Here is a 26,206-nt window from a genome sequence, read left to right on the forward strand (position 1 = left end):
CCATGTTCAAGCATAAGGGTGTTCATATGTGCACTTGGCACCAGGACACCCTAGGCCTCAGGTCGATGATCGACTTTGTGGTCGTGTCGTCGGACTTGCGGCCATATGTCTTGGACACTCGGGTGAAGAGAGGGGCGGAGCTGTCAACTGATCACCACCTGGTGGTGAGTTGGCTTCGATGGTGGGGGAAGATGCCGGTCAGACCTGGTAGGCCCAAACGTGTTGTGAGGGTCTGCTGGGAACGGCTGGCAGAGTCCCCTGTCAGAAGTAGCTTCAACTCCCACCTCCGGCAGAACTTCAACCACGTCCCGAGGGAGGTGGGGACATTGAGTCGAATGGGCCATGTTCCGTGCCTCTATTGTTGAGGCGGCTGACCGGAGCTGTGGCCGCAAGGTGGTCGGTGCCTGTCGTGGCGGCAATCCCGAACCCGTTGGTGGACACCGCGGTGAGGGATGCCGTCAAGCTGAAGAAGGAGTCCTATAGGACTTTTTGTCCTGTGGGTCTCTGGAGGCAGCTGATAGGTACCGCAGGCCAAGCGAACAGGCTTCGGTTGTTGCTGAGGCAAAACTCGGGCATGGGAGGAGTTTGGAGAGGCCATGGAGAACGACTTTCGGACGGCTTCGAGGAGATTCTGGTCCACCGTCCGGCGTCTCAGGAGGGGGAAGCAGTGCAGTGTCAACACCGTATATGGTGGGGATGGTGCGCTGCTGACCTCACTTCGACGCTAGGGTCGGTGGGAGGAGTACTTCAAGACCTCCTCAATCCCACTAACATGCCTTCCAATGAGGAAGCAGAGCCTGGGGACTCTGAGGTGGGCTCTCCCATCTCTGGGACTGAAGTCACCGAGGTGGTCAAAAAACTCCTTGGTGGCAGGGCCCCGGGGTGGATGAGATACCGGAGTTCCTTAAGGCTCTGGATGTTGTAGGACTGTCTTGGTTGACACGCCTCTGCAACATCGCATGGACATCGGGACAGTGCCTCTGGATTGGCAGACGGGGTGGTGGTCCCCTCTTTAAAAGGGGGGCCGAGGGTGTGTTCCAACTATAGAGGGATCACACTCCTCAGCCTCCCTGGAAAAGTCTATTCGGGGTTCTGGAGAGGAGGGTCCGTCGGATAGTCAACCTCGGATTCAGGAGGAACAGTGTGGTTTTCGTCCTGGTCGCTGAACAGTGGACCAGCTCTTCACCCTTAGCAGAGTCCTGGAGGGTGCATGGGAGTTTGCCCGACCGGTCTACATGTGTTTTGTGGACTTGGAAAAGGCATTCGACCGTGTCCCTCGGGAATCCTGTGGGGGTGCTCGGGAGTATGGGGTACGGACCCCTGATAAGAGCTGTTCGGTCTCTGTACAACCGTGTCAGAGCTTGGTCCGCATTGCCGCAGTAAGTCGAGCCCGCTTCCAGTGAGAGTTGGACTCCGCCAGGGCTGCCCTTTGTCACCGATTCTGTTCATAACTTTTATGGACAGAATTTCTAGGCGCAGCCAGGGTGTTGAAGGGGTCCGGTTTGGTGGACTCAGGGTTGGGTCACTGCTTTTGCAGATGATGTTGTCCTGTTTGCTTCATCAGGCCGTGATCTTCAGCTCTCTCTGGATCGGTTCGCAGCTGAGTGTGAAGCGGCTGGGATGAGAATCAGCACCTCCAAATCCAGAGCATGGTCCTCAGCCGGAAAAGGGTGGAGTGCCCTCTCAGGGTTGGAGGAGAGATCCTGCCCCAAGTGGAGGAGTTCAAGTATCTCGGGGTCTTGTTCACGAGTGAGGGAAGAATGGAGCGTGAGATCGACAGGCGGATCGGTCGCGGCTCTGCATCGGTCTGTCGTGGTGAAAAGGAGCTGAGCCGTAAGGCAAAGCTCTCAATTTACCAGTCGATCTACGCTCCTACCCTCACCTATGGTCATGAGCTATGGGTAGTGACCGAAAGAACGAGATCGCAATACAAGCGGCTGAAATGAGTTTCCTCCACAGGGTGTCTGGGCTTTCCCTTAAAGATAGGGTGAGAAGCTCAGTCATCCGGGAGGGGCTCAGAGTAGAGCCGCTGCTCCTCCGCATCGAGAGGAGTCAGATGAGGTGGCTCTGGCATCTGATCAGGATGCCTCCTGGACGCCTCCCTGGTGAGGTGTTCCGGCACGTCCAACCGGGAGGAGGCCCCGGGGAAGACCCAGGACACGCTGGAGGGACTATGTCTCCCGGCTGGCCTGGGAACGCCTTTGGGATTCTCCCGAAGAGCTGGAAGAAGTGGCCGGGAGAGGGAACTCTGGGCCTCTCTGCTTAAGCTGCTACCCCCGCGACCCGACCTCGGATAAGCGGAAGAGGATGGATGGATGGAGGGGTAAACATCACAAGTAAACATAAAGCTCTATATCAACAAAATTTCACCGTCTGCATGGAAAAAATGAAACAAGACTTTATTAGATGGTCAACCCTTCATCTCACACTAGCTGGAAGAATTAACACTCCAATTACATAACGTGCTCCAATAAACACATGTTATCGGCACTATACAAATAACCCAATTGTGCTCCTCTCACTTAGAATCTGGAACCAATGTAGAAAGCATTTTAAGACGGAGAAGCTTCTATCTGTGGCACCCCTGCAAGAGAACCACCTCTTTCAACCTTCACAAATAAATGTAGTTTTTAATATCTGGAAAAAAAATGGAATTAACTTGCTTAGAGATCTTTATATAGACAACATCTTTGCATCCTATGAACAATTACATTCCAAATTTAATATTCCAGCTACACATTTCTTTCACTATCTTCAAATCAGGAACTTTGTTAAACAGAACCTTCCAGATTTTCCTCATCTTGCACCCTCATCCATGCTGGAAAAATATTGCTCAATCTCAAGGACTACAATCTACAATATATAAAATCATTTTACAATCCCTCCCTTTCAAAGATCCAAGAGGACACTGGGAAAAAGATCTCTCAATTAATATATCAGAAAAGGAGTGGAAAGTTGCAATGCAGAGAATTCACTCGAGCTCCATATGCGCAAAGCATACAATTATACAACTTAAAATTATATATCGAGCACATCTGTCTCGACTAAAACTCTCCAAAATATTTCCAGGGCATGATCCAACCTGCGAACGTTGCAGCCAAGTCCCAGCCTCACTGGGTCACATGTTCTGGGCCTGCACCAAATTAACATTATTCTGGACAAAAATTTTGAATTACCTCTCAGACAGCCTTGGACTCACAATTCCTCCTAACCCATTAACAGCTGTGTTTGGGGTTCTTCCAGAGGGGCTTAAAGTGGAGAAAGACAAACAAATTGTGATTGCATTCACTACACTTTTGGCACGCAGACTTATTGTGATAAACTGGAAGAACCCAAACTCTCCTCTTTTAAGTCAGTGGGAAACCGATGTATTATATTATTTGAAATTGGAAAAAATCAAATACTCAGTTAGACGATCCGTACAGACTTTTTTCAAAACATGGCAGGATCTAATCAGTAATATTTTAAAATAAGTTTATGAAGCACAGATAACTTATTTATTTAAGTATGTTTACAAGCCTTAAATCTTACGCCGTTTGGCTTGCTCTCTCTCTCAGGGATGGGGATTGATTTGTTCTTAACTCAACTTTTCTTTTTGTAAAAACTTGATTGCTTTGTATGGATTGCAATAAAATTAATAAAATATAAAAAAAAAAAAAAAAAAAAAGCTACTACTGACTTTTTTTGCAATTTTGGTATTGGCTTTAGTACCAGAGTATTGGTTTTCATAACATCCCTGCTTCACAGAGCCTACACTAATGTCAGTCACATATACTCCTAGTTCCCTTCAAGATTCTTTTCACTCCTCTGTCCATAAAACTTTAAACAAGGATAGTGATCACTGCTGCACTTTATATTTGTTGTGTGGCATTGTTGTATCTTCTCATGGTTTTTTTAAATCCTCTCTTCCAAGCATAGCAAGATCTTTCTTTATTTACCTATTTCATCTCACAGGTTTCTGCTTACATCTCCCAACTCAATCTTCCATCTTGTTGCGGATGAATGAATGTCATTTCTGTACCTTAACATCTACGGATCCAAAATCATTTACTTAAAATTTCATTTCTCCTCTCACATATCTCTGTCTTTTCAATGTCCTTAACAATGTGTCCCTACCATCCTCATCTATTGTCAGGAACCTCCTGTCATCTTTTTGATTATTCCCTCCTCTTTAGTCAATAGATTTTTTCTTCACAAAGTCCACATGAATCGTCTGTTCCCCCTTAACTCCTTATTCAACCTCTAGCTGCCTGTACGTCGCACTACACTTCTGGCAGAATTTTCATCCACTTGTGACAAACCTCTCCAATAATAATAATAATAGAATACCTTATGTCTTTTTTGCTGTCTTATAAGTTTTGTTAATAAGTTTATAAGTAAAAATCTGTTTACCCTTATGTACTGTTGCACACTATCTTCTGATAGTAAATGTACTTAATATTTAACCCACAACTAGGATGATCAACAGAAAAGCCTGATGTGTGTCTGAGGTCACTACTGACCCTTCCCATAGAACTATTCCTTAATGTAGATGTACTAGTCCGACTTCTCTGAATGATGATATTCATTCATCATGAAGACTTGCCACAGATACGTCCAGATTGTGTACATGTTAAAGGAAGCCACCTTTTATATTTTTAAGGGCTGTGTCTGTTTTCATACAATATAGTCATGGTTACCTGTTAAGTGATGCCCACAATTTAGAAATTTGTTCTTTAGCTTTAGTTTTGCTGTAAAATAAGTGATAATAAAATCATTTGCCTTGACTAGATCGCAGTACAATAATTCTGGTATCATCCGGTTCTACAGTACCAGGAAATGGTGATCATTTGATTTTTCTGCTGCTTCCTGGGAAGTCAGCAGTTCATAACTTAGATTTTAGTAAACAGATATAACTATAAAGTTTATCATTGCTCTTCAGTGTTCTTACAACAACGTTATTTTGCGAAATTCTTCCTTTTTTGAGAATGTCTTGTGCAATAAATACACAGATTCAGGTACAAAATATTGGGGAGTCAATTTATAACTTGTGTAATTTTGAGAAAATAAATGCAGAAAATATCAAGCACATAAAGGTGCAAAAGTTCCAGCAAGCTGGCACAAAGATAAATAACAAAAGAGAGAGAGAGACTAGTGAGCAGTCTGGTCTTCTGGTTCAGTCTGAATGCCTCCTTCCGGTCAAAGTGGGTATTTTAGGCTGTGATCCCAGAAGAGGAGGGGTTTGAAGGAGGGAGTGAAAATGATGTCAGAGCTCCTTTGGTCATTGAGCAGTGGATAAAGAAGAAGAGTGCGTTAACATTGGCGCACCCTCTTAGTTCAGGATGGAATTGCTTAACTTTTTAGAGCCTTGAAGGAGATTCCCAAGCGCTCTTGTCTGACTTGTTTTGTAAACAGTATGCAACTTATACTAATGTCCAAAGCCATTTTACTGCCCTTTAGCTAGTAAATATAATAAAGATGCATCAGTTTTTACAAAAACAACATTTTTGTCTTCTTTAAAAAGAAAATTTCTATACTGAAGATGGCACAATGAATGAAGATTGAATGCCATTTATGTTGGGTTGCTTCTATTGCTTTAGGAGAAACAAAGTTAAAGTGAATTTGTGTGTTTTTTCAGGCTCATTCAACAGTGATGTATTATGTTAAGTGCAGACAGCGGAACACATTAAATAAACAAAGTGCTGCCCTTCCTAAAGAGAGAGAAATTAATTTAGTCAAATGTATGACTCCATTTAAGATGGTTTAAAATGATCATTTGCATCTGAATATCTAGTAATGTAATTTTAATTCATTTGTACCAAAATATCTACAGTATTCCTTTGTCTTGGATTGTAACTCAATATCTTACATTGATGATTTTAAGTTGCTTCATCAGCTATACACAGAATCAGTCAAAGAACGGGACCAAAGGCAGATATGTGACTTAGTCTATATTGATGCAAACCAATTTATTCTTGATGAAAGACCATCAGTTCAGATGCTGCCAGCTCATGCTTGCTTTAAAGGTTTTGGTTTCCTTGGTGCTGAGACAAAATACAATGAATGAAATGCAACAGCAGCAAGTCTTAACAAAAGATTGCAAATTACAAAAAAAGCCTATTTGAAAATACAGCATATTTTGCTTAACAAATGCTTAGCTACCCCTTTATATTTTTTCTTTCTTTTTGCTGATTTGCATTAGACTAACATAAAGAAAATCTTCTGTCTTTTAGTCACTGTATCTGCATATAATATGCTCTTAATTATTTTAATGTATTTGCCACTGTATTAGCCTCACATTAACTGTTCACTTTTAGTTGTCATAATGTCTTATTATAGGTCTGAGACTAACAGAAATAAGGTATTGACATAGATTATAAAGACCAGGTATATAAGAAATTTTCATCAGGAATGTGAGGGCACGTGAAAGCATTAATGTATCTTCAGTATATAGCTTTAATTGCTTTTTCTTGAACTTTGTAGTAAGGCCAGGACTTGGCAGAGACAGCTGCCATACTGTAGATGACCACCTTCCTTTCTGTTTTGAATACCCCATTTATTTGTCAGCCTGAACTACTCCTTACTCTGAATACTGTCACTGGTAATCTGAGTCTAGATAGTGTTTTGTGAATACGGTGTTCTTTATAGTATGGTTATTTAGAGCAATTATTGAATTAATGTACTGTAATATGATCTTGGTAAGTGAATTTGTCTGATTTTTCTAATACTGTTTTTCTTCCTAACTGATTTGGAGAGTACACATGCCATGAATCAGTTCATCCATTTATGAACCTGTTATTCTTGTTCACTGGGGAGCTGGTGTCAGTCTTTTATCATTGGGTGGGTCATTTATATTTTAGTCAGCCCATCATCCGTGGTCTCCCAGAGTGACCATTCATCAGGAACAACTCAAATATTTATAATATTTTAATGTGATAATCTGGAACTCTGTGACGACTAATACTAATAAACAGAAGTGAAGGTGAAGTGGTCTAACACTTAACCTGTATATACCTGTCAGTGAGCAGTGTGTTTAATCTTTGCTGTCTTGGTTCTTTTAAAGAGAAATTTTTGTTTTCATTTTTTTTCAATTTCAGTGATGTCTGGCATATTGGTAGGGGCCTTTCAACCAAAGGATTGTCAATATGAGTTTAGTTTGCCTCCAGAAACTGTTATTTAAAAGCTCAATTATTCTACCATCCCTTTTGTGATGCCATTTTGTTTTCAGCAGTGGTGAAACTTAGTGGATTACTTTTCACTTGGTTGTTAGGATAACTAACCGGTAGTGCATGTCTGTAAAATCACCTGGTTGGTGGATATAAAGGTCATAACTAACATTTCCTGTTTATCTAAATTTGCAGATAAATAACACAATATTAACATATTGTTCATTTGGTTAGTGTTCTTGTTAAAATGTCTCGTTTTCAACAAAAATTTAGGGTTTTAATTTTGGCTTGATTGACTTTTTTGATTTGATTGACTTCCCAGTTTCAAATCTTTCCTTGTCTTTTGACTAACTTCTTCTTGTCCTTTATTTTGAAAAAGTCTCTCATATTATCCTGCCTTCTGATAATTGTTGTTTAAATATGTTTGTTACCTTGAAGTCTGCATGTGGTTAGAAATTCTTCAGCATTTGTTTTTAATGTTTTACTGCACCATCTATCCATTATCCAACTAGCTATATCCTAATTACAGGGTCTGGAGTTTTTTTTGTCTGATTTTTTTTTGACAGTATGCTAAGAACCAATACAATCTAATGCATTGATTTTAGTATAGTTTGAAAAATATACCCAGACCTGGCTACCCAAGTCCAACCTTATGGTCTTATATCATGCTTTCATCATTCACATAATTATTTTGTAATGAGCCCCATTCTCCTCCATCAATAGCAAGAATTTGACATACTGTACTCCACCAAGTTTCTCTGTTGCTTTAAAGTAAAGTAAAATTTATGTCATTAAAATGTGTAATTGGCGTCTACTAGTTATTCTGTGCTCTTCAGAAGAGTAGCATCTGAGCCAGTTGGTTTCCAAAGTTTGCTTTATTGGGCCAGAATAGGTCTTGCTTGTCTACAACCTATGTAATGAAACTGAAAACTTGATTATAGGAAAAGGGTGGATTTGCAACCCCTTTATCAATCAATAGTACTTTTGCAATATTTTAAAAGTCACTTTTCTTTTACATGTAATCTATTTTGTGTATTTGATGGGAATATGACACGCCGCACTTAATCTTTGAGGATTTTGCATTTTCTCGTCATTTCTGATGACGTGTTGGTATAAATAGCAATTTTCAATTCATCCCTATGAGTGTGATTGTGTTTGTGTGCCTTGCAGTGGACTAGTGGCACATTCAGGCTGCCAGAATAATCTTCAGTAGAATTAGCGGATATTAAAACAATTGGATGCATTTTCAAAGTGCCAAACTGCCTTATTAGTATTTTAATTTTAAAAATACACATGCCTCATTTTAATGACTCTAAATTCTTATGCTTTCAATTCAGCACACTGCAAGCATTGATCATCTTTTTTGGTGCTTTTGATTGGAATTTATTGATGTAATGGATTGTGCTATCATGGCAATTTTAATTTGTTAATTATCTGAAATAGCTTTGTTCTTGCTATATTTGTTTCTATTGAACATATATTTTATCTAAATTTTGCTTTTCATCAGGCAGCAATCTTAAATAGTGTTTAATGGAAAAATTAGTCTAATGACCAAAGCTAGAATAGCTGTTGTATGTATCACAGTGAGTACATTTTATTCAGAATTTGACTTTGGCTTTTAGTCAGCTGCTAATGGAACAAATACAACATTCCCTGAAAGCAAAATGGTACTTGTACACTATTTCTTTTCTCTGAAATGTTTAAATATTTGACACATTTTCAGAGATGTGCTGTTTATTTCTACCATTTCTGCATTCACTGTATTTCCACTGTCAGATGTAATATTTAAAGCATGGAATTTGACTCCTTTCTTACTGTAAACTGTAATCGTTTACCAATTTGGCCTAACCATAGGTTGGGCTTTGGCCCAAAAAGAATATGGGAAACATCATTTACTCTGATAGATCATTCACTAAGAATGGCATGTTCCCACAAAAGTCAGAAAAATAAATTAAATAATACATGTAGAAAATGCATGTACGTTACACTCAGTTTGTTCCAGTGCAATAGATCAGCAGCTATGTATATATTTGGCACTTCAATTTTTTTTTGTTTATATATATATATATATATATGGGTAGAAAGAGTATTGTCTTCTAGTTTACAGTTGTGCAAAATGCTGTAAGAATTTAAATATGTTTCATTACAGTAAAAATGTAATATGGCAGTCAGTGGCACTGTTTTCAGCCATCTTAATCCAAAATGATTATGATCATACAATATACAACCTGTATTTCATGCTCACAGCATGTGCTCTGAAGTAAAGTATTGGCATTAATAAGTTCTACAAGACAAGGAGATAGAACAAAGCTATTTATAATTTAATATAACTAAAGCATATTCTAAAATCAATGAGGCATTTAGGGGATGGGCTGCCTATGCATATCTTAATTAATATGTTCATATTTTTTCATATCCACTGATTTGGTTGTGTTTGAAAATAAACATGAAGCATAGGCACTAGCCAGAGTCATCCATTTGGTAACACTGCACCCCCATAGTATCATTAGCTTGTGTGGAGCTTGTTCTTCCCAGTATTCAGTGAATTATCTTGAAAAGATGAAAAGAAAAAGGAGAAAACAGAAAATTAAAATAAAAAAGTATGTTTGCATTTTTGAATAGTTTTTGCTTTTGCTTTTTTGCTTGGTTTTTAAATTTTGTGTGTGTTTTCATCTTGTTTTTAATGCTTTCATTTTTTTTATTTTTTTACTCTTCGAGTCACTGAAGGATTGTCTCTCAAACCTTTTCTTCTGTTACTAAAATCCGACAATGCTTTCATGAAGATGCACATGTCCAAAATGCTATGATGTCATATTTTATGAACTTCCATCCATCCATCCATTTTCCAACCTGCTGAATCCGAACACAGGGTCACGGGGGTCTGCTGGAGCCAATCCCAGCCAACACAGGGCACAAGGCAGGAACCAATCCTGGGCTGGGTGCCAACCCACTGCAGGACACACACAAACACACCCGCACACCAAGCACACACTAGTTTTATGAACTTCTCATTATATATTACTTCATTGTCATTTTGGCCTTAGACCCTAAAATCTTAACAATTCTGATAGCAGGTAAATATTGATATACTACATCTGTCATCTTAACATAGTAGATGACATGAAAGCTGAAAAGTTGTATTAGCTTTTAAGCTTGATTATTTTTAATTCTGTGAAAACTGCTATTGCAGATATTTAAATCTCAGGTAAAATCTTTTAAGTACAAATGTTGTTCACACCCCGTTGACTCTGTTGGGGAGTAGCTGAAATTACAGAGTCTATGTACTGTGGACATTCATGGAAAGAAATATTAATGGTAGGAAAAATCTGCCACGTTCACAGTCAATTTCTAGAAACACATGTGGTGTGTTGATTCAATTAAAAGCAAAAATGGCCAATGCCAGTCTGTTCAATTCTAGTTCTAGGTAATGGACTATCATTACTTAGTAAACCAAATAAGACAGAGGCGACAGTTGGCCAGTCTGAATCAATTTAGTGCAGTTTCTACTGCAGACCATAAAAATATTCATTGAAGCGAAGGGGAGCAGAAATTGCTGTCACATGCCCTAGGAGTACATCATCATCAAGGTTGAATCTCATTTTACATTTATTCTGGCAACTTTGTTGTTGTCCTGTCACTTGCCTTCCTGGATTTTGACATTGTGTATTGCAAATCTGTTATTTTCTCAGAATGTAGTGCTGTGTCTATCACAGTAGGATATCCGAAGATGGACCAATTCCTGCTATTGTGCAGCTAGCAGTACTGCTTGTCATTTTGAAAACACTGATGTGCTTGCCAGATTGTGCCCTGCAGAGCAGTTTATTTAGTTCTGGGGTTATACTGTTTATAAATACAATGGTTGAATAAATACATAAACAATTTTTCTGTTGTTAAAGTAATTGGACAAGATAAGCAGAAACATGTCTTAAAGTTTTCACTGTCATATGTTAACCTTACTGCATACAATTTAAATCATATGGTGCATGTTAGTATATTTTAGATAGAAAAATGTAAGGTCAAGAATTTAATATTGGACTTTGGTAAATGTATAATGTCAGTTATGTGGCAGTTGCTTTGAAAAACCTCTTACCTTAAAAACGGTAGGAAATGTGGTAGCAACTGACAAAACAAATTGTTAAAACTAGTAATTTCCTTCAAAGGAAGTTAATAATCAATCTTTGTTTATTTAATATTTGTTTCACATTGATTAGAGTTAACCACTGCTGTCTCTGAGGTTCTTTTTTTCTTTGGGTGGATTAATTTTCCAAATACATGCCGTTTGAGTGGTGTGAGTATATACACAGGATTATTGTGCCTGGTAATGCACTACCGTCTGTGGCAGGGCAATAGGACCTCAAATTGATATAATGATAATTTTGCACATCATGATAAATTAACAATATTGCCCATATTTTTTTTTATATAACAGTTGTCACGGTTCCCTGACAACCAAACATCTGCATTGCATAATAATACTATTAAACATGCATACTTGAGTGTCTTAACAAATAGTTTAAGGTTGTAATCATTAAACACAAAAGAATAACAATGAACATTTATTGGACATTATATGATACTGATGAACAGATACAAACACAAACTAGTTCAAGCACACTCATTGAGAATCTGTAAAATGTGATGCAAAATGTCACACTAAATAGCCACAAAATGTAGTCTGTGCTCTGTTTTAATTAATGTGCATTTTTCTAGTAATAGTTATCAGTCCCCAGGGACTTTTTGAAGTGTGATTTGTTCCAGATGTATGTTTAACATGTCAGGAAAGACATTCAGAACTGTATTTTGGTTATTTCTTTGAAGTGTTCTTAGGTTGAAATATTTCAGAACCTAAACATACTAAACATATTGTAATAATGTAGTGGGCAAATCAGAGGGCCATATAGTTGCAAAGCTGCTAAGCAGTGTGCTTTCTGAAGGAGTGTTGGGGTTATGCATATGAAGCATCGCAGTGAGCTCTGGGTGGGCAGAGAGGAGTAGGGGCTGGTGGAAGAAGTGTGAAAGTAAATGTTCAATTGGAAGGTGCATGAAAGGTGAAGATCAGTTTCAGAGGAGTCAGAAAGTTATTGCTTAACTGCAATATCAGCACAGCATACTATTCTCATATCATGAAGGAATTTGAGAACTTAATTAAGAAACAACTACTTAACAAAATTTAATTAAAGGGGAGACGGTGGAGATGGTTGAACAATACAAATATCTGGGAACAATCATTGATAACAAACTAAACTTTGATCTTAACACAGCGCAAATCTGTAGAAAAGGGAAGTCATGACTTTTCTTTCTTTGGAAACTCAACTCTTTTAAAGTGGACAAAACCATAATGACATTTTTTTTTAGTAAGTCCTTTATTGAATCCATTGTCACATTTGCTTTTATCTGTTGGTTTGGAAACCTCTGCAACAAGAATTTTAAATCATCTTAACAACATTATAAAATTTTTCCGTAAAATTATTGGTTCATTAGCAGACATCTATCACTGAAATGTATTGCACACAGGTTAGAAAGTGAGCCAACTCAATTCTGTCAGACAGTGGCCATCCTCTTTTTCTCTAAATTTCAGCTGTTGCCATCAGGCTGCAGATTTAGTTTTCCAAAAGTAAAAAGCAACAGATTTAAGAACTCTTTTATTCCTTGAGCTATAAGCATTTTAAATTCTGTTACTTTTAGGGATGATGCTAAGTGTTAAATTCTGCATGATTATTTTGTATACTGTTGAAAGTATTAATTCTTCTTTGCATTATAGATCTTGAGTATGTGTTTATGCAATAACATTGGTTGTCAAATGTTGTGTCTTTGTTGTACCTATTGGATCTCTGTGACAATGTCTTCTGTTTTTGTACTTTATGCTACAAAGAAGTTTCTCTCTGGAATAGTAAAAGCTACCTAAACTTAAACATAAGCAGGGGTGGCACAGCACAATATGCAGGAGCAGAATTGTGAGTACAGTACAAGAAAAGAGAGACAGAGGGGGAAGTAACGTGATGCTTTAGGGCCAGAATATGCATTGAAGTCAGTTAGATCTAGAAACAACTGAAAAGAAAATGATGTTCCTTACAGCCTTAATCGGGGGGTCTGGGGCATTGTGGTAAATTTGTCGACAGTAATAGGCTTTTGGGTCAGGTGAGCTCCAGCATGTGTACCCTTGTTGTTTTTGGTTGTAGATGTTACAATATTTAAATTAAATGCACCACTATTCTGTTGCTGTTATGTTTTAGCCTGAGGTCCTTCCCAGGCTGTTCTTCTAATTCTTTTTTGTGTGTTTTTGTTCACATTATTTTGCTTATGTTAATGTTATTTATGTTTGTTATTTGTGTTATTATGTGTTATTTGTTTGTGGTTTTATTAAGTTTCTGTGTGTCTATGCTTGTTCTTTTATGTTCGATGTGTGTTGTGATCGTTTCCATTAAAGGTGGGGCCACAGGTTTATTTCGGTCAAGAGACTGCCCTCAGCCCAGTGAAAGTTGAGGAAAGGCACAGTGTATGATTTGGCATTGGTGATTTTTGCTTTGTTTTGTGATTGTGTTTTTTGATTTTTTTTTTTAATAACCTTTCTGCACTGTTGTTGACCATTTTTTTATTTATTATTGATTTTGTATTGGTACTTGTTTGCTACTAGGTTGCTTATTTCAGGCAACTCTTTATGTGATTGTGTGTTCCTCGCAGCTCCCTGTGCTTCAGAGAATTTTTGAAAATCTTTTATTGTATGAAGATTCTTTTTTTGCCCTTTATGTTTTATAAGCCAAAGGTTGATGAATACTTCTCAGATTTTGGGACTTTGTTTGAATGGATAGCCTAAATAATGACAATTGCTACAACAACATTTATTTGTATCGCACATTTTCAAAAAAAACGATGTAACTCAAAGTGTTTGGCAAGATGTCTAAGAAGTAGCTGCATGCAGAAAAAAATTACAATTAGATAAGAGTAATAATGCATAATCAGAACACAAAATAAATAATGCATACTTACATAAGATAGATATATAATTAAGACAGAGTCCTTAAATATATCATTTTTTTAAGTCTGTAAATGATGGACAGATTAGAAGGTTAGTTGACCAGGGTTGACAGAAAAAAACAAAAAATAAACTCCAGTTAAATTGTAGGGGTTCCAAGACAAAAGGCCACCCAGCCAACAATGGGCATTTTGCCTGATATAAATAATCTTAAGTAGTTTTTTATTACAATTTTTGTTCAGTTTCGTCAATACATTTTCAAGGAAAAAACATTAATTATTCATTTTATTTAGTGAAAAATATGAACTTATGTCATATTCTTCTGTGCTTATATGTTATATAAAAAGCTGGTATTGATATGGAAGCCAAACTGTTTAGTACCAATCCAACACTAGTGCAGAGTGAGGAGAGCTTTTATCAGACATACTGACAGAAAGAAAATTAGGGGGTAGAGACCCTTAATGACGGTATCGGTAAATTTTTGATACATCACCCAGCCTTACTGTCATCAATTGTAGCTGGGATGGACCTGTGACACTAAAGCTGTATTACACAGGTTAACTGAGTGAATGGGTGGATGGATGGCTATTTTAAAATTTTTGTATTTCTGGAACTTTTATAGGACTGTACGGGAAGATCAGTTGAGCCTTGTAAGCAGGTAGGGTGTGGGCATCTCATAATAGCAGCATTAGACTGAAAATAAGCTCTGAATCCACATGACCCTTCAAATGTATCCATCCATCCATTGTCTAACCCGCTGAATCCGAATACAGGGTCACGGGGGTCTGCTGGAGCCAATCCCAGCCAACACAGGGCACAAGGCAGGAACCAATCCTGGGCAGGGTGCCAACCCACCGCAGGACACACACAAACACACCCACACACCAAGCACACATTAGGGCCAATTTAGAATCGCCAATCCACCTAACCTGCATGTCTTTGGATTGTGGGAGGAAACCGGAGCGCCCGAGGAAACCCACGAGACACGGGAGAACATGCAAACTCCACGCAGGGAGGACCCGGGAAGTGAACCCGGGTCTCCTAACTGCGAGGCAGCAGCGCTACCACTGCGCCACCGTGCCGCCCCTCCTTCAAATGTAAAATTTGATATATTGATGTTTAATGTCTTGTCACAGACAGTTTCATGTGGCTGGGACATCACGCATTAGGTACATTTCCTGGGAACATATACATCCATCCATTTTGTAAGCCCTGGTTAAGAATTGTTTCAAATGCATTTAACAATGATAAATCTATAAATAACGTAACCTTCAGAAAAGAAGAGAAAACTAAAGAAATGACTATATTTGACATTTTTGCAGTATGTGAACTGCAATATGCAGCCAAATATAATATGCAATAGAAAAAATGTTAAGTCTTGTGACATCTATGTAACATTTATTTCTAACTGCCAGGCAGCACAGTTGTCTTTAGATCATAAAAGAGTATTGTTGAAGTAATAAACAGTAAAAGTACAAAAAAATCATAATAATAACAACAACAACAACAAAATATTCAAGCCGTACATGGTTCAACTTGTATGTGTCTACACCACATGTGCATATTGCTACAATGGTACTGTACTATGGGTGGCATGATGTTCAGTTGTCAGCCTTGTGGCCTTAAAACTCCCTAGTCCTGGTTTGAATGCCATTATGGAGTTCCCTTGTTATCCAGGAGGCTTCATTGTTTTTTTTTTCTTCAGGTATTCTGAGTTTCCTTCCACTTTCTAAAGAAGTATTTGTAAGGGTTATTGGAGACTAAAAATTTATCATGTGTTGCTGAATATGCTCTTTGATGAACTGGCATTCCATTCAGGGTTAGTTCCTATACTACATATACTGCTACAGGGGATATGCACCAACTCTTATGACCAGGAACTAGATAAACATGATAGAAGATTTATGAATAGTACTGTATGTCATGCCATAATGTGTATTACTCTGTTTTACCTGTACACGTGCATTTAACATTGGCAACCAAATTTGTTACCTTATCCTGTAAATAATAGCTGCATGTTCCCATGATTTAAACAATATGTGATCTACAAAAAAGATAAAATCATTTAACATTCCAAGTTACAATTTCACGAAATACTATGGTGGCACACATTTTCATATTTATATTACTTGGTGAGGCTTGCCCTCTGTTAAACCTAGTTTAGATATCAGTTTGCTCACTTATTTTTCTTGTAAAATATTAAATTGACTAGATATTAAGCCCGTTACAATAACGGGCGCTAGAACAGTAGTGAAAAAACATTAGTAGGAACAGTCTACAGTAATCCCTCCTCGATCGCGGGGGTTGCGTTCCAGACCCCCCCGCTATAGGTGAAAATCCGTGAAGTAGAAACCATATGCAGTAATCCCTCGCTATATCGCGCTTCGACTTTCGCGGCTTCACTCTATCAAGATTTTTTTCTCATACACGCTTACGTCACTACGCATGCGCTTTCTGAGAATTTTTATCTAAGCCCTACGATGGCTCCTAAACGTGCTGCTTTTTCTAAGCCTTCTGAGAATAAAACTAAGCGCCGGAGGAAGATGCTTACTATCCAGAAGAAGGTGAAACTCTTGTATATGATTAAAGATGGCAATACCCTACAAAAGCCTCCTCACGCATGTGAAAAGACAGCGCCAGCTACTGCCTATCAAGATGTTCTTCAGCCGCGCATCCAGACACCCACTGCGTACTCCTAGTACTTCTTTAGCGGAAGAAGACAACAAGACTCTCCTACTGAGGTCGTGCCTTCATAGGTTAGTGGTTGTGTGCAATTAAATGTACAGTACAATAATCTACTATAGAAAAGCGTTCGGGATTGTCCTTCCGTCCCATGAGTGCAAAGCATAGTGGTATTCCGCTTATTACAGACTTACTACTTGCGGCTTGAGGTACGAAGCGACGCGATGTGAGCAGAGTTCTGGTGCTCTCATCGTTCCCTTGCTTTTGTGCACGATGCGCTGGAAAAATAGAAAAAATTATGTCTCTGGAAATAATTAATGTTGATGGAGTACAAATGCCTCACCGCGTAGTAAATATCAGGGGAGATGGTGCTTGCTTATTCTCATCTATAGCTTATTTAGTGCATGAAACTCCGTCTTTAGCGGTACAGATTCGGGCTGACATTGTACGACTTTGGACAGGCACTTGAGGGGATAAAAAAAAAAAGATGTTATGAATGGACACTTTGATGTTCTCATTCTCTACACTTACATGCCTGATGTACACATGGAGCGCACAATAATTGAAGATAAAAGTTGGTCGCCTTAAAAGGCGAGTGCGCCTAGTAATATGATATTTGTAACGTCTAATATGTCTTATTTTCTCTTATTTTGTCTAATATATTGAGTAATACGAGTGTAATGGTGACTAAAGGGTGTTGTTTCATGTCTAGAGGGCTCTAATAATGTTAAAAAACGTATTTAGAAGGTCGTAAACAGGTTTTCTATATTCTAACTGCGAAAATATTTGATTTATAAATAAAGAATCCTACTTCGCGAAAATTCATTTATCACGGTAGAGTCTGGAACAGATTAACCACGATAAACGAGGGTTCACTGTGTTTCTATGGTTATTTTTATATATTTTAAGCCCTTATAAACTCTCCCACACTGTTTATAAATATTCCCCGCAGAGTTATACAGCATAATCCCTTTGTATTCTCTTAGATATTAGTTAAGATTCATTGAAATTATGTATATAAAGACACTGTTTATATACAGTAAAACCTAAATATTATTTTAAAGATATCGAGCGCAATGTTCCCTCTAAGGCTGACTGGTGCTTGTGCAAAGGCATACACACGTGTGCAAAATTTTTCTCCGTAATTTTTTTTTTTGTGCAAAATATTGGGGTGAAAATAAAACATGCAGAGAAAGACAAATTCACACTAGAAGAAAATATTTGAGAAACTAGTTTTTATTATTGATTAATTTCAAATATAATTTTTCAAAATTCACATATCGGCTCATTCAGCTGTAGAAACAATTCGTCGTCCTTTGCTGCTCTTCCAGAAAGAATAAACTTCATTCAAATTAATTGTATGTCCTGATAAGTAAAGTTTGATCCTTATAAGGTTATCCAGATGGTCGACTTCTAAGCGATTTCTTGACTTTGTTTTAATCTGATTCATCAAACTAAACCCTCTCTCGCAATCAGCGCTGGACGCCTAGAAGGTAGCACAAATGTCCAGCAGCTGAGACAAGTCAGTTAACTGCTCCTGTTGCCCAGTGTAAGCAACCATGTCATCAAAATTCTTAAGGGCACCTGTTGCCTGCTTCTCACTAATAATCAATTTAAAGTCTACATACTGAGCAATCAAGTTCTTCTTAAAATCTGTTTCTTGCTTGTTTAGTAAGATGCTATATCTTGCTGCCAACTTTTCAAATTTGTCTGATCCAAATAAGAAATTATTCAAATTTTCAGAAGCAGTGAAAGCATCTTTATCAAAAACAGACCAATCACCGAGTTCATTGTCAGGAAATCTACTGTTAAAGTGATCACAAACTCTCTCTATAAAACGGACAACGGCAGTGGTGTCGACCGGAAGCGCATATGATGTCATTAAGTTATCAACTTCTGCTGAGAAATGAGTGTTTTCACCAAGATACTGTGATCGAAGTTTCTTAATTCTGGCTTTGGTAAACTGGAACGCTTCTATAGTTGTCAGGTTACTTCTCTGAAGAAGTCGACATAACTCTGCCAGTTCTGTTAGTACTTCATTCAAAATAGCTATGGCAACACGATACTCTGGTTTGGTCAACTTTTCGAAGCAGTAATTGTCGATAGGGTCATTGCTTTCTTCAACTTGTTCCCTACAATACTGAATCAACATATCATAGTTCTTGACCATGGCCCTCACAGCAAAATGTCTAGAAAGCCATCTGACTTCATGTAGTGGTCTGAATGCAACTGAATCATGTTCTGCAGCCTGGCAGAGTTCCTCAAAATGGGATTTCTTCACAGATGAACGATTAAAAATAGTATAGACTGTACGTATTAGGGTTTCAATGTCTTTCATTAAAGAGACATGTTTCCATGCCTTATCAAGTCCTAAATCCTCTCTATGTGCTACGCAATGCTGCTCAAGTAAATATGGAATAGATTGTCTAAGTTTTGCAGCAACACCGTTATGTTTTCCTAACATTACGAAAGCCCCGTCTGACGTAAACATTATCATTTTCATCAAATCCAGATTGTTCTCTTTGTAAAATTGCGTAATGGCTTCTACTATAGCTTGACTTGTACATTCTGTAAGCTTCAGAATCCCAGCAAACATAGTACAGTAAGATGTCTCCTCTGCTTTTCTAAATTTTACATAAAGAATTAACATTTTGTTCACAGAAATGTCTGTACTTTCATCAATAATGAGAGTGTGGAAAGATGAACTACGCCAATCACTGAACATTTCCTTTTGTATCACATAATTTATGCATTCCAGAAATTCGAAAGCGTAATTTTTACTTCTCCAAGTCTCCGGAATTTTAACATATTTTGCTATGTGATTATGATGCTGAATGAGCGAGACGAGACTTCCTGGTTAACACTGCATTCAGCACGCAGGAACTTAACTGCGTGCTCTGATTGGTTAGCTTCTCAGTCAGGAGAACTTAACTGCATGCTCTGATTGGTTAGCTTCTAAGTCATCCGCCAATAGCGTCCCTTGTATGAAATCAACTTTGCAAACCAACTGAGGAAGCATGTACAGGAAGTAAAAAGGCACATTGTCCGCAGAACCCGCGAAGCAGCGAAAAATCTGCATTATATATTTAGTTATGCTTTTATATAAAATCCGCGTTAGAGTGAAGCCGCAAAAGTCGAAGCGCGATATTGTGAGGGACTACTGTATGTTAAATGGCAAGGGACCTTGACCTCATTCTGTTTGTTGTCTTAAATTTTTTTTTTCAGCAATATTTTTGCAAGAAGCCTAAAGTGAAATAATAATAAAAATAAAATAGAAACGTATATATGACAATACAGTAAGTATAATTAATATTGCCTTAGTGTAAAACTTTGTAGCAATCTGTAATACACAATATCTGAAGAAGATATTTAGGAAAAATTTTCTATATTTTTACCTCATGAAATGTTTCTATAAAATTTCATTGTAGACAACATTTCTTGTAAATATTCTGTCTGAGTTTGGCAACAGTTTGCCTTGTTCAGGGCCATCTACAACCTTGACAACAACATCTGGAAAACTTCTAACTCTTGATAATGCAACATATAACTGACCGTGGCTGAATACTGGTTCTGGTAAGTAGATGGCAACTTTTTCTTTCTATTTTAGCGTTTTTCTGACGCTCATTTTCTTTTTCTTCAATCAATCTGTTTGCTCGTATTTTTCTTTGTCTTTCAGCCTTTCTTTTGTTGATGTTTACTTGTTGAGCTGACTGTTCTTCCAGGAGATGTTGCTTATATAGGATTTGATTGTCTGTGTCTTTTGTCCTACTTGATGTATCCCTTTTTTTTGGGTGGCATGTTATTAGTAGATACATCCGTAATATTTTCTCTTACAGTAATACTGGCTTGTATGTGGTTGTAATATGTGTCACTGTATTGTGTGACTTTAAATTTCTCTTGCAGTAATACTGGTTTGGATTTCCGTAAAATGCCTGTAATTTTCTCTGAAAGTAATACTGGTTTTGATGTCCGTAATATGACTTTAATTTTCTGTCACAACAGTGGGCAATCAGCAGAGTGTCCCCAGCAACTGATGTAATGTGTGGCGTGCCGCTGATAATCGTGCCTGTAGTGTCTCCCCCAGCAAGTACTTTGCAGTTCCCCAGCAAGTATTTTAATCTGTGGTGGTGTGCAGCTGATTATTGTATGTGTGGCGCCTAACAAGGACAGATTTCATGTGGGCGGTCGCGACTTCCCAATAAGCACTCTCACCAGCAATGATGTCCTTTATTTGCTTATCATGCGCGGCCGCGGATAGGCCGTTCACTGTGTGCCCAGCCTCCAGTGTGTGTGCGACAAAGGTGCCGTGCGCATTGATGGGGCATGGTGCGATGCGTGGCCCTGTGCATGGGTAATTCATCACCTGGACGCACACAGGGGTTTTATTAAAGAGGATATGCTTTGGAATCTCTTTCATTTCCAGCCTAGTGCCGTAGCAGTTTGCTGTTTATCTGCAACTAAGTGTATTATTTGACGCATTTCTTAGACAAATCCCTTTCTTTCATTCCAAGTTGCCTTAGCCACTGGATTTACTCAACCAACAAAAACCATTGCCTAGATAACTTGTGACAATAGATTTCCAAACATGGCTAGTAGCAAAATGGATTGAACCCTTCCTTAGGTATGGTGTCTAAGCTGTTGAGTAGCACTAACTGTATTGCAGCTGTGTTTGATACTTTGTCAAGCCTTGCAGAGCCTGCTAATATCACAAAATAATTTCATGGTCTCTGCTGCACTTGTTTTTGAAAGCTATCTGTACAGAAAATCATAGGGCCTAATTTCAGCTATGATTCTGTAAAGTAGTATCTGCTATTGTTTATCCTTATAGTTCCCACTGGGATGTTTAAACTGAGATATCAGGTCATTACCACAGCTAAGCTTTAAAGGAGAATTTGTACTAGCTGACATTTACAGTTAGACTACTTTTAAATGATTTATTGGCTCAATATGTGCATGTGGAATTGAACAAGTCAGTTATAGCTGAATTTGATGTTTTCAGTATCTATCCTTTTTTGTTAATGTTGAAAATGATTTCACACTTGCCTTCCTTGAATTTATATTTCCTTTTGGAGAGATGTATTTAAGTGCTAGAAGTTATTCTAAATCATATATTTAAAAGTAATTAGGGGTGATCTTTGGTATTAATCTTATATAAATTTTGCTTTCTAAATATACTCAAGAATATTGTTTTTTTGTTTTCTTTTCCCTGTGCAAAGCTTAGTAAATAACCTCCCATTGGCTGGTGGGTTGTTCATCTGTGCTGAAAGTCTAAGAAAGATGAATTATGATGTCATCAGAATTTTTGTACTATGGTGAAGAGTACAGTGATAACTGGTTTATACATTCTGTTATTGCAGGACAGCAATACAGTGGTTAGAATTTCTGCCTCAAATCTTGAGGGACAAGGATTTGAATTCTATTCTGGTCACCCTCTCTGTGGGGGTTACACACAGTTACTCAAGCAACATCCCACATTTCAGAGATGCAGAAATTATATTATTTAGCAATCACTGTTATATCACTGTCATTTTTTATCACCTCTTAATCTCTGATTTGTTAAACTGAAAAGATATTACACAAGTAGAAGAAACCCATATGTACATTGTATTTGTATTGCTGCTTTTTACAAAAATATGTATAGTTATTGGAACCATATTAAAATTAATTTCCAATATACAGCACTAGACAGCCACAGAAACATATGTGGCCATTTTCAATTTACTAAACAGTCAATAATATCCAAATATAAATTTATTCAGGAAGAAACTGTGACCATAAAGGAGAACTGTTAACATCATACTAAAAAACTATTATGAATATTTATAACACTACTATGGATACCTTAAATGCAACTAGATTAAAACAGCCAAAAACCATCAACATTTTAATACCAATACATCATCAATACATAGACCCATAGAACAATATCAAATCTGCTATAAATCACAATGATATTAAAACTCAGGTGCCAGATTTATCATTTATCTTTGTCAAAAATACACACTTTCATGCAATAGTCATGCCCTCGATAATGAAGTTAATACCCCAAATCCCAGAAAATCAGAGCTTAGGTGTGTTCACTAAGCAGACGGGACACACACACATCAGACTCAACTGTGTAATGAGAAATAGGTAAATACATCAAAATTTCAGATGTATATCAGCACTATGTATTAATGCCTGTTGAAAGAAGACTCCTGACTGAGCAATATGTCACATAAATCCTGAGTATCCATTCCTGTAAAAGCTATCCAGATTACCATATCTAAAAAAAAAAAACAAATGAATAGGTTTCCACATACCGGTACACAGTAGAAATAACTTAAGAAATTGAAATATCCAGAAGCAAAATAAAAAACAGTATAAGAAGATGAGTGTAAAGGTACCTAAATATAATAAAAGATTATGATGCAGATACAGGTACCTAAATTATAGTCAGGATTCTGATACAGATGCCACAGGTAGCGATGTTGTAATTCCAGCTGTAAGTCTTAGAACTAACTAAAAGTAAACAATGTTGTACATGTTAAATGTGAGAAGATACTCATAGTATTCAGTCATATGTTTAAACACTAACTGATAAATGAAACCAAAGTATAATCCACATACTTACTCATACAAACTCTCAAGAGACCAGTGATCTTTGCATTTAATACAATAACATCAGATTAGATTTGATAAACTTTATTAATCCCAAAGGGAAATTTAAATGCATACAGCAGTAGAAACAAAAAACAAAAATACAGACTCGAAAGACAAATAATGCAATCAATCAACATAAATATATAATAACTGTTTTATGCAGAAATTGCAAAATTAAGTATCAGTATTTAACTTGAGACATCACAAGGAAGCACTGATTTGCCTGATAGCGGGCAGAAAAGATCCCCAGAGATGCTTCTTAGCACACCATGATAGAATGAGCCTGCGAATAAAAGTGCTCCAAGCAAGCAGTTCCTGGAGGGGATAAAGCGGCTTTTTCATGAATGCATCCAATTTTGACACCATTCTTTTTTTTTACAGCAGCGTTCTTTGTTTCCAGTGTTATGCCTGTGATGGTGCAGCTTTCCTAATAGGTTTGTTCAGGTATTGTGCATCTTTTGAGCTCAAGTTGCTTCCTGAGGGACCACAGCATAGAATAATACACTGGCTACTTCGGACTGATAGAACATTTCTAGCCATCTCCTACAGAAGTACAGTCTGCTCTGTCCCTTCTTGTATAGTGCCATCGTGTTGTCAGTCCAGCTCAGTTTGCTATTTTTGTGAACCCCCAGCACATGTAGCTCTGCAGCAATTTTATGTCCTACTCCTAAATGGTGACTGGTCTCAGAGACTGTTTTGCTTGCCGGAAGTTCACCACCAGATCTGTTGTCTTGCTGATGTTGAGTTGCAAGTGGTTCTCTCTGCACCACAAGACAAAGTCCTCTCAAGCCTCCTGCTCTCCGTCTCGTCTCCATTATTAATACAGCCTATGACAGAGGAGTTATCTGAAAATTTCTGTAGGTGGCAAGCGCTGGAATTGTACTAGAAGAAAGTTGTGTAGTGAGTAAACAGGGAGGGAGGGAGACAGGACAGGACTGGACTGAGGTGCTCCAGTATTATATGCCATCATTTCTGACACATGGTCCCTGAGCCTCGCAAACTGCTGTCTGTTGGTCAGGTAGTCCATAATCAAGATGCAAAACGTTGAGCTTTTTCCCCAGTAGGTGAGGCAGGATGGTGTTAAAAGTGTCAGAGAACATTATCATGATTGTACTGATGGCTTTGGCCAAGTGACAGTAGGCTCTGTAGAGCATGTAGATCAGAGCATAACACTGAGCCCACTAGTATATAGCTTACGTTGAAGCTAAGTCGACAAATGAAGGTGCATTGAAGTGCGTAAATGTCAAAGGTAGCATCCCATGCTTAATGATTTTTGTAGACCAATCTGTTTTTGACATTTCCAAGTAAAAGATCCATAAAGCTTCTCCACATAATAGAGCTCTCTCATAGTCACTGCCCCTTGGATGCCAACTAACAATCTCCAGGACAATGTATTTCAAATCCAAGACTAAGTGGTTGCATTCTCTAAAATGTCTTAACTTGTGTCCCATCTGACATCCTTCTGATATTACTCATCTGTTCTAGTATGTGCTTATGGACTGATTGTTCTGTTTTTTCCACACAGAACAATAAACTGGGACAAAAGACTAGATATATAACTTCCTTCATCCCACAATCTGATCAGTACTTTCAAAACAAATTTATTTTCTGTGTTTGATTTTCTTAAAAATTAAGCCAGATTTTAAAGAGTGACTTATCTCTTGTGTAACTAAAAAGTATGAATAAAAAACTAAGACTAATTAAAGACTAATTAAACAATGTACCTATAATTTCTTGGTTCTAAATACATTTTCTTATTTTACTGTGAAATATTTTGATACAAGTATCGTCTGACTAAATTTAAACAATGCTGGGGTTCCAAAATCTTTTTAAGTCGATGTCCCCCAAAGCATTACACAATCAGATCAGGGCCATCCACTAATGTACACCTAATGCTGCAAAGTTAGAATACAACCTTGTAGTTCAGCTACTGGTAACAACAGTAACACAGCATGATTTGGGATAATGGTAGACCTATCAGAATAAAAGTAATACTTAAGTACATTACACTTCTAACACATATGAGACCAAATGTTGTTTGATATCAATAGGCAAGGTGCTCCCAATTTGTTTTCTTTGCATACCCAGTCCCCCAGGAATTGAATGTTTTGAAATTACATCATTTATTCCGTTTTAATTTTTTACGTATTGAACCTTGCTTAGGCAGAAACAAATAAAAGTGATGTTTCTTAAAAGCCCCAACCCCAAAATTGTATTTTGGAAATTTAACAAATGATTACTGATAATTTTTATGTAGGTGTGGGTATATATTTTTTAGTTTTTCTTATGAAAGACAAATGCTTTTTTTTTTATAAATTATTTTTATGTAAGAAGAATAGGTGATTTGATTTGGAATAAAAAACTTAAAGCCTAAAATGTCTATACTTTTAATATCCAAACATTATACAGTAAACAGTATACAAGTGAATTCAGATCAAAATCTGAACAACTTCAGGTCAAAAAAAAGAGCAAAGTAACTTGAAATAACAGCAAAATAATTCTAGAACATGTCATTTTGGAGATGCTATGACCCAGGCTTCAAGCTATCACAATTTATTCCTTGTCAAAGTCGTTCATATCCTTGGGCTTGCTCATTTTTCCTGCTTCCAAAACACCACCTTCACCACTGTCCACTTGCTGCACCATTGTTCACTACAATGGACAGGTGCCATTGTAATGAGTTAATCAATGTTATTCTCTTCACCTGTCAGTGGTTTGAATGTTGTAGTGGATTAATATACATTGTAGTGTTTGAGATATACAT

The 26,206-nt window shown here is 37.7% G+C and overlaps 1 protein-coding gene across 2 annotated transcripts in view; it reads left to right on the plus strand.

The window, feature by feature from the left end:
* The window catches only part of LOC120526858 (alpha-parvin), a 218,531-nt gene that overhangs the window by 83,326 nt on the left and 108,999 nt on the right, over positions 1-26,206 (plus strand). The gene's annotated exons all lie outside the window — the stretch shown is intronic.

This window comes from Polypterus senegalus, chromosome 1 (assembly GCF_016835505.1).
Source record: "Polypterus senegalus isolate Bchr_013 chromosome 1, ASM1683550v1, whole genome shotgun sequence".
Classification (NCBI taxonomy): Eukaryota; Metazoa; Chordata; class Cladistia; order Polypteriformes; family Polypteridae; genus Polypterus; species Polypterus senegalus.